General features: G+C 41.4%; 1 protein-coding gene across 1 annotated transcript in view; it reads right to left on the bottom strand.

The window, feature by feature from the left end:
• The window catches only part of IL1RAPL2 (interleukin 1 receptor accessory protein like 2), a 975,615-nt gene extending 962,200 nt beyond the window's left edge, over positions 1-13,415 (bottom strand). The window contains exon 1 of the mRNA XM_067471687.1: positions 12,859-13,415. The gene's annotated coding sequence lies outside the window, so the exon portion shown is untranslated. The remainder of the gene's footprint in view (positions 1-12,858) is intronic.
• Positions 13,416-14,233: the final 818 nt, after the last annotated feature.

The raw sequence follows: 14,233 nt of genomic DNA, 5'->3' as shown, positions 1-14,233 counted from the left end.
CCAAGAAGATATGTTCTCCCTTTCTGGAAGTCCTCCAGTCAAGACGAGATGATCTGGAGGTATGATGGGCTCCCCTTTGTTGGAAGTCCTCCAGTCAAGAAGAGATAGTCTGGAAATACGATGGGCTTTCCCTTTTTTTGGAAGTCCTCCAGACAAGAAGAGATAGTTTGAAGATACAATGGGATCTCCCTTTTTGGAAGGCCTCTGGACAAGAAAATATAATCTGGGGGTATTATGGGCTCTCCTGTATTGGAACTCCACCATCATGGAAGAGATAATCTGGAGGTATGATGGTCTCTCCTTGTTGGAAGTCCCCCAACCAGGAGGAGATAATCTGGAGGTATGATAGACTCTCCTTTGTTGGAAGTTCTCCAGCCAAGGAGAGATACTGGTATTATGATGGGCTCTCCTTTGTTGGAAGTCCTTCAGTCAAGAAGATATAATCTGGAGGTATGGTGGGTTCTCCTTTGTTGGAAGTCCTCCAGCCAGGAAGAGATAATCCAGAGTTATGATGGGCTCTCCTTTGTTGGAACTCCTCCAGCCAGGAAGCCTGGAGGTATGATGGTCTCTCCTTGTTGGAAGTCCTCCAACCAGGAAGAGATAATCTGGAGGTTAGAAAGACTCGCCTTTGTTTGAAGTCCTCCAACCAAGAAGATGTAATCTGGAGGTATGATGGTCTCTCCTTGTTGGAACTCCTCCAACCAGGAAGAGATAATCTGGAGGTATGAAAGACTCGCCTTTGTTTGAAGTTCTCCAACCAAGAAGATATAATCTGGAGGTATGATGGTCTCTCCTTGTTGGAAGTTCTCCAACCAGGAAGAGATAATCTGGAGGTAAGATAGACTCTCCTTTGTTGGAAGTTCTCCAGCCAAGGAGAAATAATCTGGAGGTACAATGGGCTCTCCCTTTTTTGGAAGTTCTCCAACCAAGGAGGCATCATCTGGAGGGATGATGGGCTCCCCCTTTTGGCAGTCCTTCAGCCAAGGATAGATCATGGGCTCTCCTTTGTTGAAAGTTCTCCAGACAAGAATGGATAACCATCTGTTGAGGAACATCTTGCTGCATTGAATTGTGGAATGACTTACAAGATTTCCTCCAGTTCTACGATTCCAGGATTTTAATAATGGATGCTTGGCATGTGTATCGCTCACATCGAGAGTGCCTCCTAAGCACCCCACATTGTTTATTGCAATCATTATAATCTTCACGGCAACTCCCTGGAAGAAAGCATTGCCTGGCATCACCAGCACATTCCTGGATGAGGAGTAGTTTGGCCAGGGATCTTTCATCCGATACTATGGCAACTACTACTAGGGTTGGAGGGCAGGACGGGAGTGCATTCCATCTCTGCCATCAGATAGAGAAGCAAGATACAGCGGTTGTCCTTAGATGTCCTCCCCTCCGCTTGCATCTCAAGAATAGCATCCAGGTAAAGGGAAGGCCAGCTTGGGCCGGGCATCAGGCAGAGAGAGGCTGCAAAGAACTCAGATTCCCCTTCCTTCCTTCCTTCCTTCCTTCCTTCCTTCCTCCCGTCCTTTCTTTGTTCTTTCTTCCCTCCCTCCCTCCCTTTCTTCCTTTTTAAATTCTTTCCTTACTTTATCCTTCTTTCTTTCTTTCCTTCCTTCTTCCCTTCCTCCTTCCCTTCCTTCTTTCTTTCTTTCCTTCCTTCTTTACTTCCTCCCTCCCTCCCTCCTTTCTTTCCTTCCTTCCTTCTTTCCTTCTTTACTTCCTCTCTCCCTCCCTCCCTTCCTTCCTTCCTCTCATCCTTCTTTCCTTCCTTCCTTCTTCCCTCCCTCCCTTCTTTCTTTCCTTCCTTCTTTCCTTCTTTACTTCCTCTCTCCTTTCCTTCCTTCCTCTCCTCCTTCTTTCTTTTCTTCCTTCCTTCTTCCCTTCCTCCCTCCCTCCCTTCTTTCTTTCCTTCCTTCTTTCCTTCTTTACTTCCTCTCTCCCTTCCTTCCTTCCTCTCTTCCTTCTTTCTTTTCTTCCTTCCTTCTTCCCTTCCTCCCTCCCTCCCTTCTTTCTTTCCTTCCTTCTTTACTTCCTCTCTCTCTCCCTCCCTCCCTTCCTACCTCTCATCCTTCCTGCTTTTCTGCCTTCCTTCTTCCCTTTCTTCCTTTTTTCCTCCCCTCCTTCCTTCTTTCCTTCCTTTTTCCTTCCTTCCTGTCTTCCTCCCTCCCTTCTTTTTTTCCTTCCTTCCTTCCTTCCTTCCTTCCCCCTTCTTTCTTTCCTTTCTTCTTTCCTTCCTCCCTCCCTCCCTTCCTTCCTTCCACTCATCCTTTCTTTGTTCTTTCCTCCCTCCCTTCCTTTCTTTTTTAATTCTTTCCTCCATTCCTTACTCCCTCTTTCTTTCTTTCTTTCTTTCTTTCTTTCTTTCCTTCCTTCCTTCTTTCCTTCCTTCCGCCCTACTTTCCTTCCTTCATTCTCTCTTTCCCTCCTTACTTCTTCCCTCCTTCTCTCCCTTCCTTCCTTCCTTCCTCTCATCCTTCCTGCTTTTCTTCCTTCCTTCTTTCGTTTCTTACTTTTTTCCTGCCTCCCTTCCTTCCTTTTTCCTTCCTTTTTTCCTCCCCTCCTTCCTTCTTTCCTTCCTGCTTCCTTCCTTCCTGTCTTCCTCCCTCCCTTCTTTTTTCCTTCCTTCCTTCCTTCCTTCCTCCCTCTCTTTTTTCCTTCCTTCCTTCCTGTCTTCCTCCCTCCCTTCTTTCTTTCCTTCCTTCTTTCCTTCCTCTCTCCCTCCCTCCCTTCTTTCCTTTCTTCTTTCTTTCCTCTCTCCCTCCCTTCCTTCTTTTTTCTTTCCTCCCTTCTCTCCTTTCCTTCTTCCCTTCCTTCCTTCCCTCCTTCTTTCCTTCCTGCCTCCCTTCCCTCTTTTTTCCTTCCTTCTTTCCATTCTTCCTTTCTTCTTTCCTTCCTTCCTCCCTTCTTTTTCTTTTCTTCCATATTTCCTCCCTCCCTCCCTCCCTTCTCTTCCTCCCTCCCTTCTCTTCTTTCCTTCTTCCCTTCCTTCCCTTCTTGCCTTCCCTTTCCTTCCTCCCTTCCTTCCCTTTCCCCCTTCCTTCTTCCTTCTTTCCTTCTTTCCTCCCTCCCTCCATCCCTTCCTTCCTTCCTTCCTTCCTCTCTTCTTTTTTTCCCTTCCTTCCCTACTTCTTTCTTTCCTTCCCTCTTTCCTCCCCCTCTCCCTCCTTTCCTTCCTCCCTTCCTTTTTCTTTCCTTCCTTCCAGAGAAAACATTCAGCTCCATCAACTCCCGGCTGTTTTGTGATGACAGGAGCAAGGAGAAAGAACGCCTCCTCCGTCCATCAACCAAAGGAACCAAAGGCACCCATTGCTATTCAATGTATGACCCAAAGTGGCTCTAAATGCCTGCGGAGAGTTCCCCACTTTGTTCTGTGGCCTCATTGCCACCTGTCACCTTTTTGCTCCAGATCCCTCCCCTCCTTCTATGTGTCTTCTCCTTCTATTTGCAGACCTGGATTCAAAGCCTGTCTCGCTTTCCCTTGAAAGGTAATATTTTGACAGCAGATGACATGAATGACCATACGTCATCTTGGCCACCACGGGTTCTTTTCAGGCTCGTGGTGGGTCCTCCATTATGTCCAGTCAGCATGGCAATGCATTTTGGATGGCTCCAAAGTGAAGTCAACAAGAGTGCAACTATCTAGTTTGACAGTCCCAATAATAATAATAATAATAATAATAATAATAGGGCAACTATCTAAGAGTGCAACGATCTACAGTTTAGTTTAACATCACAATAATAAAAATAATAATAATAATAATAATAATAATAATAATGCAACTATCTAACACCATAATCCATAACAAAGATCCATTGCCTAGTCCAAGCCATGGTCTTCCCTGTAGTCACCTACGGATGTGAGAGCTGGACCTTAGGGAAGGCTGAGCGAAGGAAGATCGATGCTTTTGAGCTGTGGTGTTGGAGGAAAGTTCTGAGAGTGCCTTGGACTGCGAGAAGATCCAACCAGTCCATCCTCCAGGAAAGAAAGCCCGGCTGCTCACTGGAGGGAAGGATACTAGAGACAAGGTGGAAGTCCTTTGAATGCCACATCATGAGGAGACAGCAAAGCCTAGAGAAGGGAATGATGCTGGGGAAAGTGGAAGGCAAAAGGAAGAGGGGCCAACCAAGGGCAAGATGGATGGATGGCATCCTTGAAGTGACTGGACTGACCTTGAGGGAGCTGGGGGTGGTAACGGCCGACAGGGAGCTCTGGCGTGGGCTGGTCCATGAGGTCACGAAGAGTCGGAGACGACTGAACGAATGAACAACAACAACAACACCATAATAATGATGATGATGATGATGATGTAACTATCTAAGTGTGCAACTATCTACATTTTAGTTTAACACCATAATAATAATAATAATAATAATAATAGTGCAACTATCTAAGAGTGCAACTATCTACCCTTTAGTTTAACACAACAATAATAATAATAATAATAATAATAATAATAATGCAACTATCTAACACCATAATAATAACAATAATAATGATGATGATGTAACTATCTAAGTGTGCAACTATCTACATTTTAGTTTAACACCGAAATAATAATAATAATAATAATAGTGCAACTATCTAAGAGTGCAACTATCTACCCTTTAGTTTAACACAACAATAATAATAATAATAATAATAATAATAATAATAATAATGCAACTATCTAACACCATAATAATAACAATAATAATGATGATGACGTAACTATCTAAGTGTGCAACTATCTACATTTTAGTTTAACACCGAAATAATAATAATAATAATAATAATAATAATAATAATAGGCAACTATCTAAGAGTGCAACTATCTACACTTTAACACCATAATGATGATAATAATAATAATAATAGTAATAATCATAATAGTGCAACTATCTAAGAGTGCAACTATCTACACTAGTTTAACACCACAATAATAATAATAATGCAACTATCTAAGAGTGCAATTCTATACACTTTAGTTTAACACCACAATAATATTAAAATAATAACAACAATAATAATAGTGCAACTATCTAAGAGTGCAACTATCTACACTTTAGTATTACATCACAATAATAATAATAATAATAATAATAATAATAGTGCAACTATCTAAGAGTGCAACTATCTACACTTTAGTTTAACATCACAATAATAATAATAATAGTGCAACTATCTAAGAGTGAAACTATCTACACTTTAGTTTAACACCACAATAATAATAATAATAATAATAATAGTGCAACTATCTAAGAGTGCAACTATCTAGACTTTAGTTTAACACCACAATAATAATAATAATAATAATAATAATAATAATAATGGTGCAACTGTCTAAGAGTGCAACTATCTACACTTTAGTTTAACACCACAATAATAATAATAATAATAATAATAATAGTGCAACTATCTAAGAGTGCAACTATCTACACTTTAGTTTAACATCACAATAATAATAATAATAATAATAATAATAATAATAGTGCAACTATCTAAGAGTGCAACTATCTACACTTTAGTTTAACACCACAATAATAATAATAATAATAATAATAATAATAATAATAATAGTGCAACTATCTAAGAGTGAAACTATCTACACTTTAGTTTAACACCACAATAATAATAATAATAATAATAGTGCAACTATCTAAGAGTGCAACTATCTACACTCTAGTTTAACATCACAATAATAATAATAATAATAATAGTGCAACTATCTAAGAGTGCAACTATCTACACTTTAGTTTAACATCACAATAATAATAATAATAATAATAATAATAATAATGGTGCAACTGTCTAAGAGTGCAACTATCTACACTTTAGTTTAACATCACAATAATAATAATAATAATAATAATAATAATAATAGTGCAACTATCTAAGAGTGCAACTATCTACACTTTAGTTTAACACCACAATAATAATAATAATAATAATAGTGCAACTATCTAAGAGTGAAACTATCTACACTTTAGTTTAACACCACAATAATAATAATAATAGTGCAGCTATCTAAGAGTGCAACTATTTAGACTTTAGTTTAACATCACAATAATAATAATAATAATAATAATAATAACAATAGTGCAACTATCTAAGAGTGCAACTATCTAGACTTTAGTTTAACACCACAATAATAATAATAATAATAATAGTGCAACTAACTAAGAGTGCAACTATCTACACTTTAATTTAACATCACAATAATAATAATAATGATAAATATAGTGCAACTGTCTAAGAGTGAAACTATCTACACTTTAGTTTACCACCACAATAATAATAATAATAATAATAATAATAATAATAGTGCAACTAACTAAGAGTGCAACTATCTACAGTTTAGTTTAACATCACAATAATAATAATAATAATAATAATAATAGTGCAACTATCTAAGAGTGCAACTATTTAGACTTTAGTTTAACACCACAATAATAATAATAATAATAATAATAATAGTGCAACTAACTAAGAGTGCAACTATCTACAGTTTAGTTTAACATCACAATAATAATAATAATAATAATAATAATAGTGCAACTATCTAAGAGTGCAACTATTTAGACTTTAGTTTAACACCACAATAATAATAATAATAATAATAATAATAGTGCAACTAACTAAGAGTGCAACTATCTACAGTTTAGTTTAACATCACAATAATAATAATAATAATAATAATAGTGCAACTATCTAAGAGTGCAACTATTTAGACTTTAGTTTAACACCACAATAATAATAATAATAATAATAATAATAATAATAGTGCAACTATCTAAGAGTGCAACTATCTAGACTTTAGTTTAACACCACAATAATAATAATAATAATAATAATAATAATAATAGTGCAACTATCTAAGAGTGCAACTATTTAGACTTTAGTTTAACACCACAATAATAATAATAATAATAATAATAATAATAGTGCAACTATCTAAGAGTGCAACTATCTAGACTTTAGTTTAACACCACAATAATAATAATAATAATAATAATAATAATAATAATAATAATAGAAGAGAAACAATAATAATTGAAGGGAAACAACTGGAAAAGCTGACACGATATGAGGATTTAAAGATCGAACTGCAAAGACTCTGGCACAAGGGGGTCCCAGTGGTGATCGGCACACTGGGTGCAGCGCCTCAAGACCTTGGCCTGCACTTAAACAAAATTACCATCTGCCAGCTGCAGAAGGCCACCTTACTGGGATCTGCACGTATTATTCGCCGATACATCACACAGTCCTAGACACTTGGGAAGTGTCCGACGTGGGGTCCAATACAACAGCCAGCAGAGTGTCTGCTGTGGACTCATCTTGTTGTGTTTCTAATTATTATTATTATTATTATTATTATTATTAATTTATTTATATTCCGCCCTACTCCCCAAACAAAGGCAGAGGCTTCTCCTTTCATTTCCAGCTTGGAGCATCTTATGCCTTTCCTGGAACGCAGTACCCATTAATCTACTCACATTTGCATGTTTTCGAACTGCTAGGTTGGCAGGAGCTGGGGCTAACAGTGGGAGCTCACCCCGTCCCGCAGATTCGAACTGCTAGCCTTCAGGTCAGCAGTTCAGCAGCACAAGGGTTTGACCCATTGCACACGGCGGACATGGCTCAATTCTATGAACACATGGGAGTTGTAGTTTAGTGAGACACGAGCACTCTTTAGCAGAGAAGGCTGTGAAACTACAACTCCCATGGTGACATCGCATTGAGCAGCTAAAGTGATGTCAAACCCCTTTCTATCATGCAAGGAAAGCACAATCAAAGCAGCCCCGACAGATGGCCAGGCAGCCTCTGTTTAAAAGAGACCTAGGAAGGAGATTCCACCCTCCTACCATTGCTTCCTCTGAGATGGACCAGAAGCAAAAGTGAGACTTCTATCATTGGCGGGGTTCAGAATGCTCTTTGACTGCAGGTGAACTATAAATCCCAGCAACTACAACTCCCAAATGTCAAGTTCTTTTTCCCCCAAACTTCACCAGTGTTCACATTTGGGCATATCGAGTATTCATGCCAAGATTGGTCCAGATCCATCATTGTCTGAGTCCACAGTGCTCTCTGGATGGAAGTGAACTATAACTCCCAAACTCAAGGCCAATGCACACCAAACCCTTCCAGTATTTTCTGTTGGTCGGGGGAGTTCTGTGTGCCAAGTTTGGTTCAATTCCATTCTTGGTGGAGTTCAGAATGCTCTTTGATTATAGGAGAACTATAAATCCCAGCAACTACAACTCCCAAATGTCAAGGTCTTTCTCCCCAAACTTCACCAGTGTTCACATTTGGGCATATTGAGTATTCGTGCTAAGTTTGGTCCAGATCCATCATTCTTCGAGTCCACAGTGCTCTTTGGATGTAGGTGAACTGCAACTCCCAAACTCAATGCTGATGCCCACCAAACCCTTCCAGTATTTTCTGTTGGTCATGGGAGTTCTGTGTGCCAACTTTGGTTCAATTCCATTCTTGGTGGAGTTCAGAATGCTCTTTGATTGTAGGAGAACTATAAATCCCAACAACTACAACTCCCAAATGTCAAGTTCCCAAATTCCCCAAACTTCACCAGTGTTCACATTTGGGAATATCGAGTATTCATGCCAAGTTTGGTCCAGATCCATCATTGTTCGGGTCCACAGTGCTCTCTGGATGCAGGTGAACTAGAACTCCCAGACTCAATGTGAATGCCCACCAAACCCTTCCAGTATTTTCTGTTGGTGATGGGAGTTCTGTGTACCAAGTTTGGTTCAATTCCATTCTTGGTGGAGTTCAGAATGTTCTTGATTGTAAGTGAACTATAAATCCCAGCAACTACAACTCCCAAATGTCAAGTTCCCAAATTCCCCAAACTTCACCAGTGTTCACATTGGAACAGATCAAGCATTATTATTATTATTATTATTATTATTATTATTATTACTACTACTACTACTATTGGCTTGCTGTGAGTTTTCTGGGCTGTATGTCCACGTTCCAGAAGCATTCTCTCCTGACGTCTCACCTACATCTATGGCAGGCATCCTCAGAGGTTGTCAGGTCAACCAACTGTTGTTGTCGTCGTTATCTACATAATAGTTTTGGCAGCCTTTGTAGGCATGGAAGAGCTACAGAATAGACCAGAGTGCTGTGTGGTTTCCATGCTGCGTGGGCAATGTGCCTCAGCAGCACTTTCTCCTGACCTTTCACCTGCATCTCTGGCTACCGGCATCTTCAGAGGAGCTACAGAACAAACTTGACCTCAAAGGTCTGGAGAGAATGCTTCTGCAACACACAATTCACAACAACCCAGTGATTCTGGCCATGAAAGCCTTCGACAATGAGACTGGAGTCCTGCCTGGTTTCTGGGCTGCGTGGGCAATGTGCTCCAGCAGCACTTTCTCCTGACCTTTCGCCTGCATCTGTGGCTATCGGCATCCTCAGAGGTTGGAAAAAAGGCAAGTAGAGTTTATATATCTGTGAAATAATTTCCAGATTGGGAGAAAGAACTCTTGCCTGTTTGGAGGCAATTGATTGCCTTGATTAGCATTGAATAGCCTTGCAGCTTCAAAGCTTGGCTGCTTCCTGCCTGGGGGAATCATTTATTGGGAGAAACCCCACTTGCCTAGTTTCCAACAGACCTCTCAACCTCTGAGGGTGCCTGCCATAGGTGCAGGGAAACATCAGGAGAGATTGCTTCTGGATCATGGCCAGACAGCACTTTCTCCTGACATTTCTCCTGCATTTGTGGCTACTGGCATACATGTGAAATACACACACAAAGCAAACTGGGCAAAGAGAAATCCCTGATGGACCCGCGTGCCGTAGGGAACAGAATAAGCTGGAGTGTTGTGTGGCTCTTGCAGCACTTTCTCCTGACATTTTGCTTCCATCTATGGCATATACGCGAAACACAAACAAAAAACGAACTGAGCAAAGAGAAATCCCTGATGGACAATTCACAGAGAGAGAGAGAGACCAAGTGACCTGGCCAAAGAGAAATCCCTGATGGATCCACATGCCGTAGGAACAGAATAAGCTGGAGTGTTGTGTGGCTCTGGCAGCATTTTCTCCTGACATTTCACCTGCATCTATGTCTACTGGTTTATATATGCAAAACACACACACAAAGCAAACTGGGCGAAGAGAAATCCCTGATAGACCCGCGTGCCGTAGGGAACAGAATAAGCTGGAGTGTTGTGTGGCTCTTGCAGCATTTTCTCCTGACATTTCATCTGCATCTATGTCTACTGGTTTATATATGCGAAACACACACACAAAGCAAACTGGGCAAAGAGAAATCCCTGATGGACCCACGTGCCGTAGGGAACAGAATAAGCTGTAGTGTTGTGTGGCTCTTGCAGTACTTTCTCCTGACATTTTGCCTCCATCTATGGCATATACGCGAAACACAAACACAAAGCGAACTGAGCGAAGAGAAATCCCTGATGGACAATTCACAGAGAGAGAGAGAGACCAAGTGACCTGGCCAAAGAGAAATCCCTGATGGATCCACATGCTGTAGGAACAGAATAAGCTGGAATGTTGTGTGGCTCTTGCAGCATTTTCTCCTGACATTTCACCTGCATCTATGTCTACTGGTTTATATATGCAAAACACACACACAAAGCAAACTGGGCGAAGAGAAATCCCTGTTGGACCCGCATGCCATAGGGAACAGAATAAGCTGGAGTGTTGTGTGGCCCTTGCAGCATTTTCTCCTGGCATTTCGCACACATGTGAAACACACACACAAAGTGAGCTGGGCAAAGAGAAATCCTTGATGGACCCATGTGCAATAGAGAACAGAACAAGCTGGAGTGTTGTGTGGTTCTTGCAGGAGAGAATGCTTCTAGAACATGGCCAGGCAGCACTTTCTCCTGACCTTTCTCCTACATTTGTGGCTACCAGCATCTTCAGGGGAGCTACGGAACAAACTTGGCTGCCTTTATAGTGCTTTTACCAACAAATCCCTGAACTACCCAGGAACCCAGATGTAATAAATAATAATAATAATAATAATAATAATAAATTATTTATTTATTTTTAATAATAATAAATACAAGTTTTCAACTTGTGATTTTGTGATAGGAAATCCAGCATATATTTGCTGTGACATACTGTGTTTTTGTGTCAATTAAATCATCATCATCATCTACCGAATAAACTTGGCAGCAGCACTTTCTCCTGACCTTTCTCCTGAATCTCTGGCTACCAGCATCTTCAGAGGAGCTACAGAGTAAACTTGACATCATTTCATGACCACAATGTCTCTCCTGACATTTCGCCTGCATCTGTGGCAGGCATCCTCAGCGGCAACCTCACACCTTCTGGGGATGCCTGCCATAGGTGCAGGCAAAATGTCAGGAGAGAATGATACTTCTGGAACATAGCCAGACAGCCCCACAGGCATCCCAACCCCTAGATTGAGATAGTAAAGAGAAATCCCTGATGGACCCACGTGCAGTAGGGAATAGAATAAGCCGGAGTGTTGTGTGGCTCTTGCAGCATTTTCTCCTGACATTTCGCCTGCTTCTAAGTCCACTGGTTTATATATGCAAAACAAACACTCAAAACAAACTGGGTGAAGAGAAATCCCTGATGGACCTGAGTGCCATAGGGAACAGAATAAGCTGGAGTGTTGTGTGGCTCTTGCAGCATTTTCTCCTGACATTTCGCCTGCATCTATGGCATATATGTGAAACACAAACACAAAGTGAACTGGGTGAAGAGAAATCCCTGATGGACATGCATGCAATAGGGAACAGAATAAGCCGGAGTGTTGTGTGGCTCTTGCAGCACTTTCTCCTGACATTTCGCCTACATTTCTTGGTACCACCATATACGTGAAACACAAACACAAAGCGAACTGGGCGAAGAGAAATCCCTGATGGACAATTCACAGAGAGAGAGAGAGAGACCAAGTGACCTGGGCAAAGAGAAATTCCCGATGGACCCACGTGCCGTGGGGAACAGAATAAGCTGGAGTGTTGTGTGGCTCTTGCAGCATTTTCTCCTGACATTTTGCACACATGTGAAACACACACACACACACACAAAGTGAGCTCGGCAAAGAGAAATCCTTGATGCACCTGCGTGCCATAGGGAACAGAATAAGCTGGAGTGTTGTGTGGCTCTTGCAGCACTTTCTCCTGACATTTCGCCTACATCTCTGGCTACCGGCATATACGCGAAACACAAACACAAAGTGAACTGGGCGAAGAGAAATCCCTGATGGACCCGCGTGCAGTAGGGAACAGAATAAGCTGGAGTGTTGTGTGGTTCCAGCAGCACTTTCTCCTAACATTTCGCCTACATCTATGGCTACCGGCATATACGCGAAACACAAACACAAAGCGAACTGGGCGAAGAGAAATCCCTGATGGACCCGCGTGCCATAGGGAACAGAATATGCTGGAGTGTTGTGTGGCTCTTGCAGCATTTTCTCCTGACATTTCACCTCCATCTATGGCATATACGTGAAACAAAAACACAAAGTGAACTGGGCGAAGAGAAATCCCTGATGTAGTTGCGTGCTGTAGGGAACAGAATAAGCTGGAGTGTTGTGTGGCTGTTGCAGCACTTTCTCCTGACATTTCGCCTACATTTCTTGGTACCACCATATACGTGAAACACAAACACAAAGCGAACTGGATGAAGAGAAATCCCTGATGGACATGCATGCCATAGGGAACAGAATAAGCTGGAGTATTGTGTGGCTCTTGCAGCACTTTCTCCTGACATTTCGCCTACATCTCTGGCTACCGGCATATACGCGAAACACAAACACAAAGCAAACTGGGCGAAGAGAAATCCCTGATAGACAATACACACACAGAGAGAGAAAGAGACCAAGAGCAAGCCCTGGACCTTACCTGCAAAGGTGCCAGTCGTGGAGGGGTTCACAGGTCCTTGCTTGCGTCCCTTTGCAGCAATCCAAAGGAAGAAGTCCCAACCTTCCAGGAGAAAATCCAGCCGGGCATCTTGGAGAGAGAAGAAGGCGAGAGGGTCTGGAAGAAGACAGGCTTGGAGAGAAGAAGGCAGGAGAAGCCAGGAGGACTCCCAAGCTGAGCAATGCTGCCTTCTCTGCTTCTTCCTTCACCAGCTTGGAGATCCATCCATGGGGATGTGATGCACAACAACAACAACACACCTGGAGGGGAGCAAAGTTGCCCCAAGAGACACAACAATCTTGGGGAAAGAGTTGGGTGACCTTCTTCCCAGCCCAACTCCTCCTGCAAGCAAACTCTCTCTATTTCTCCATCCTTGCAAAGGGAGAAGAAGAGCAGGCTCCCAACGTTGGCGCTCTCCCCTCCTTTCCTGAAAGGGTGGGAGGCTCTGGATCAGGAGGGAAGGGAAGGAAAACGTCCTGCCCAGAGATTCTGGGCATTTTTGAACAGCTCAAGCCCCCCCACCTAATTTTTTTTTGCTTTTACTCCCATGCAAAAAATGTCACTTCTCTTACTTACCTTTCAAAGAAGAAGGAGAATGGCGCGCCACCGCCCTCTAGCGACCACAGCCGGGATGGCGCCCACAATTCTGCTCACCTGAATGCAATCATTCCATCCTAGAGAGAGACTCATGGGTTTCACCTGGGGAGCCACATCCCCTTTGCCAAGGCCAGGAGAAGACATAGTTCAACAAGTCCCTCCAGAACTGCAAACACATGTTTATTTGCGTTGTTGTAGGTTTTTCCAGGCTATATGGCCATGTCCTAGAGGCATTCTCTCCTGACGTTTCGCCTGCATCTATGGCAAGCATCCTGTGTGTATGTGTATATTTGTGTTTGCGTGTATATATATGTGTGTGTATATTTGTGTATATATATATGTGTGTTTGCATGTATGTATATGTGTGTGTGTATATTTGTGTATATATGTGTGTTTCCGTGTATATATATGCGTGTGTATATATTTGTGTATATATGTGTGTTTGCATGTATATGTGTGTATTTGTGTTTGCGTGTATATATATGTGTGTGTATATTTGTGTATATATATGTATGTTTGCATGTATGTATATGTGTGTGTGTATTTGTGTATATATGTGTGTTTGCATGTATATGTGTGTATTTGTGTTTGCGTGTATATATGTGTGTGTATCTTTGTGTATATATGTGTGCATGTATATATATGTGTTTGTATTTGTGTTTGCGTGTATATATATATATGTTTGTGTGTATATTTGTGTATATATGTGTGTTTGCGTGTATATATATGTGTGTGTGTATGTGTGTGTATATATTTGTAT

This window comes from Anolis sagrei, chromosome 10 (assembly GCF_037176765.1).
Source record: "Anolis sagrei isolate rAnoSag1 chromosome 10, rAnoSag1.mat, whole genome shotgun sequence".
Lineage (NCBI taxonomy): Eukaryota > Metazoa > Chordata > Lepidosauria > Squamata > Dactyloidae > Anolis > Anolis sagrei.
This window is presented reverse-complemented; position numbering and strand designations above follow the sequence as displayed.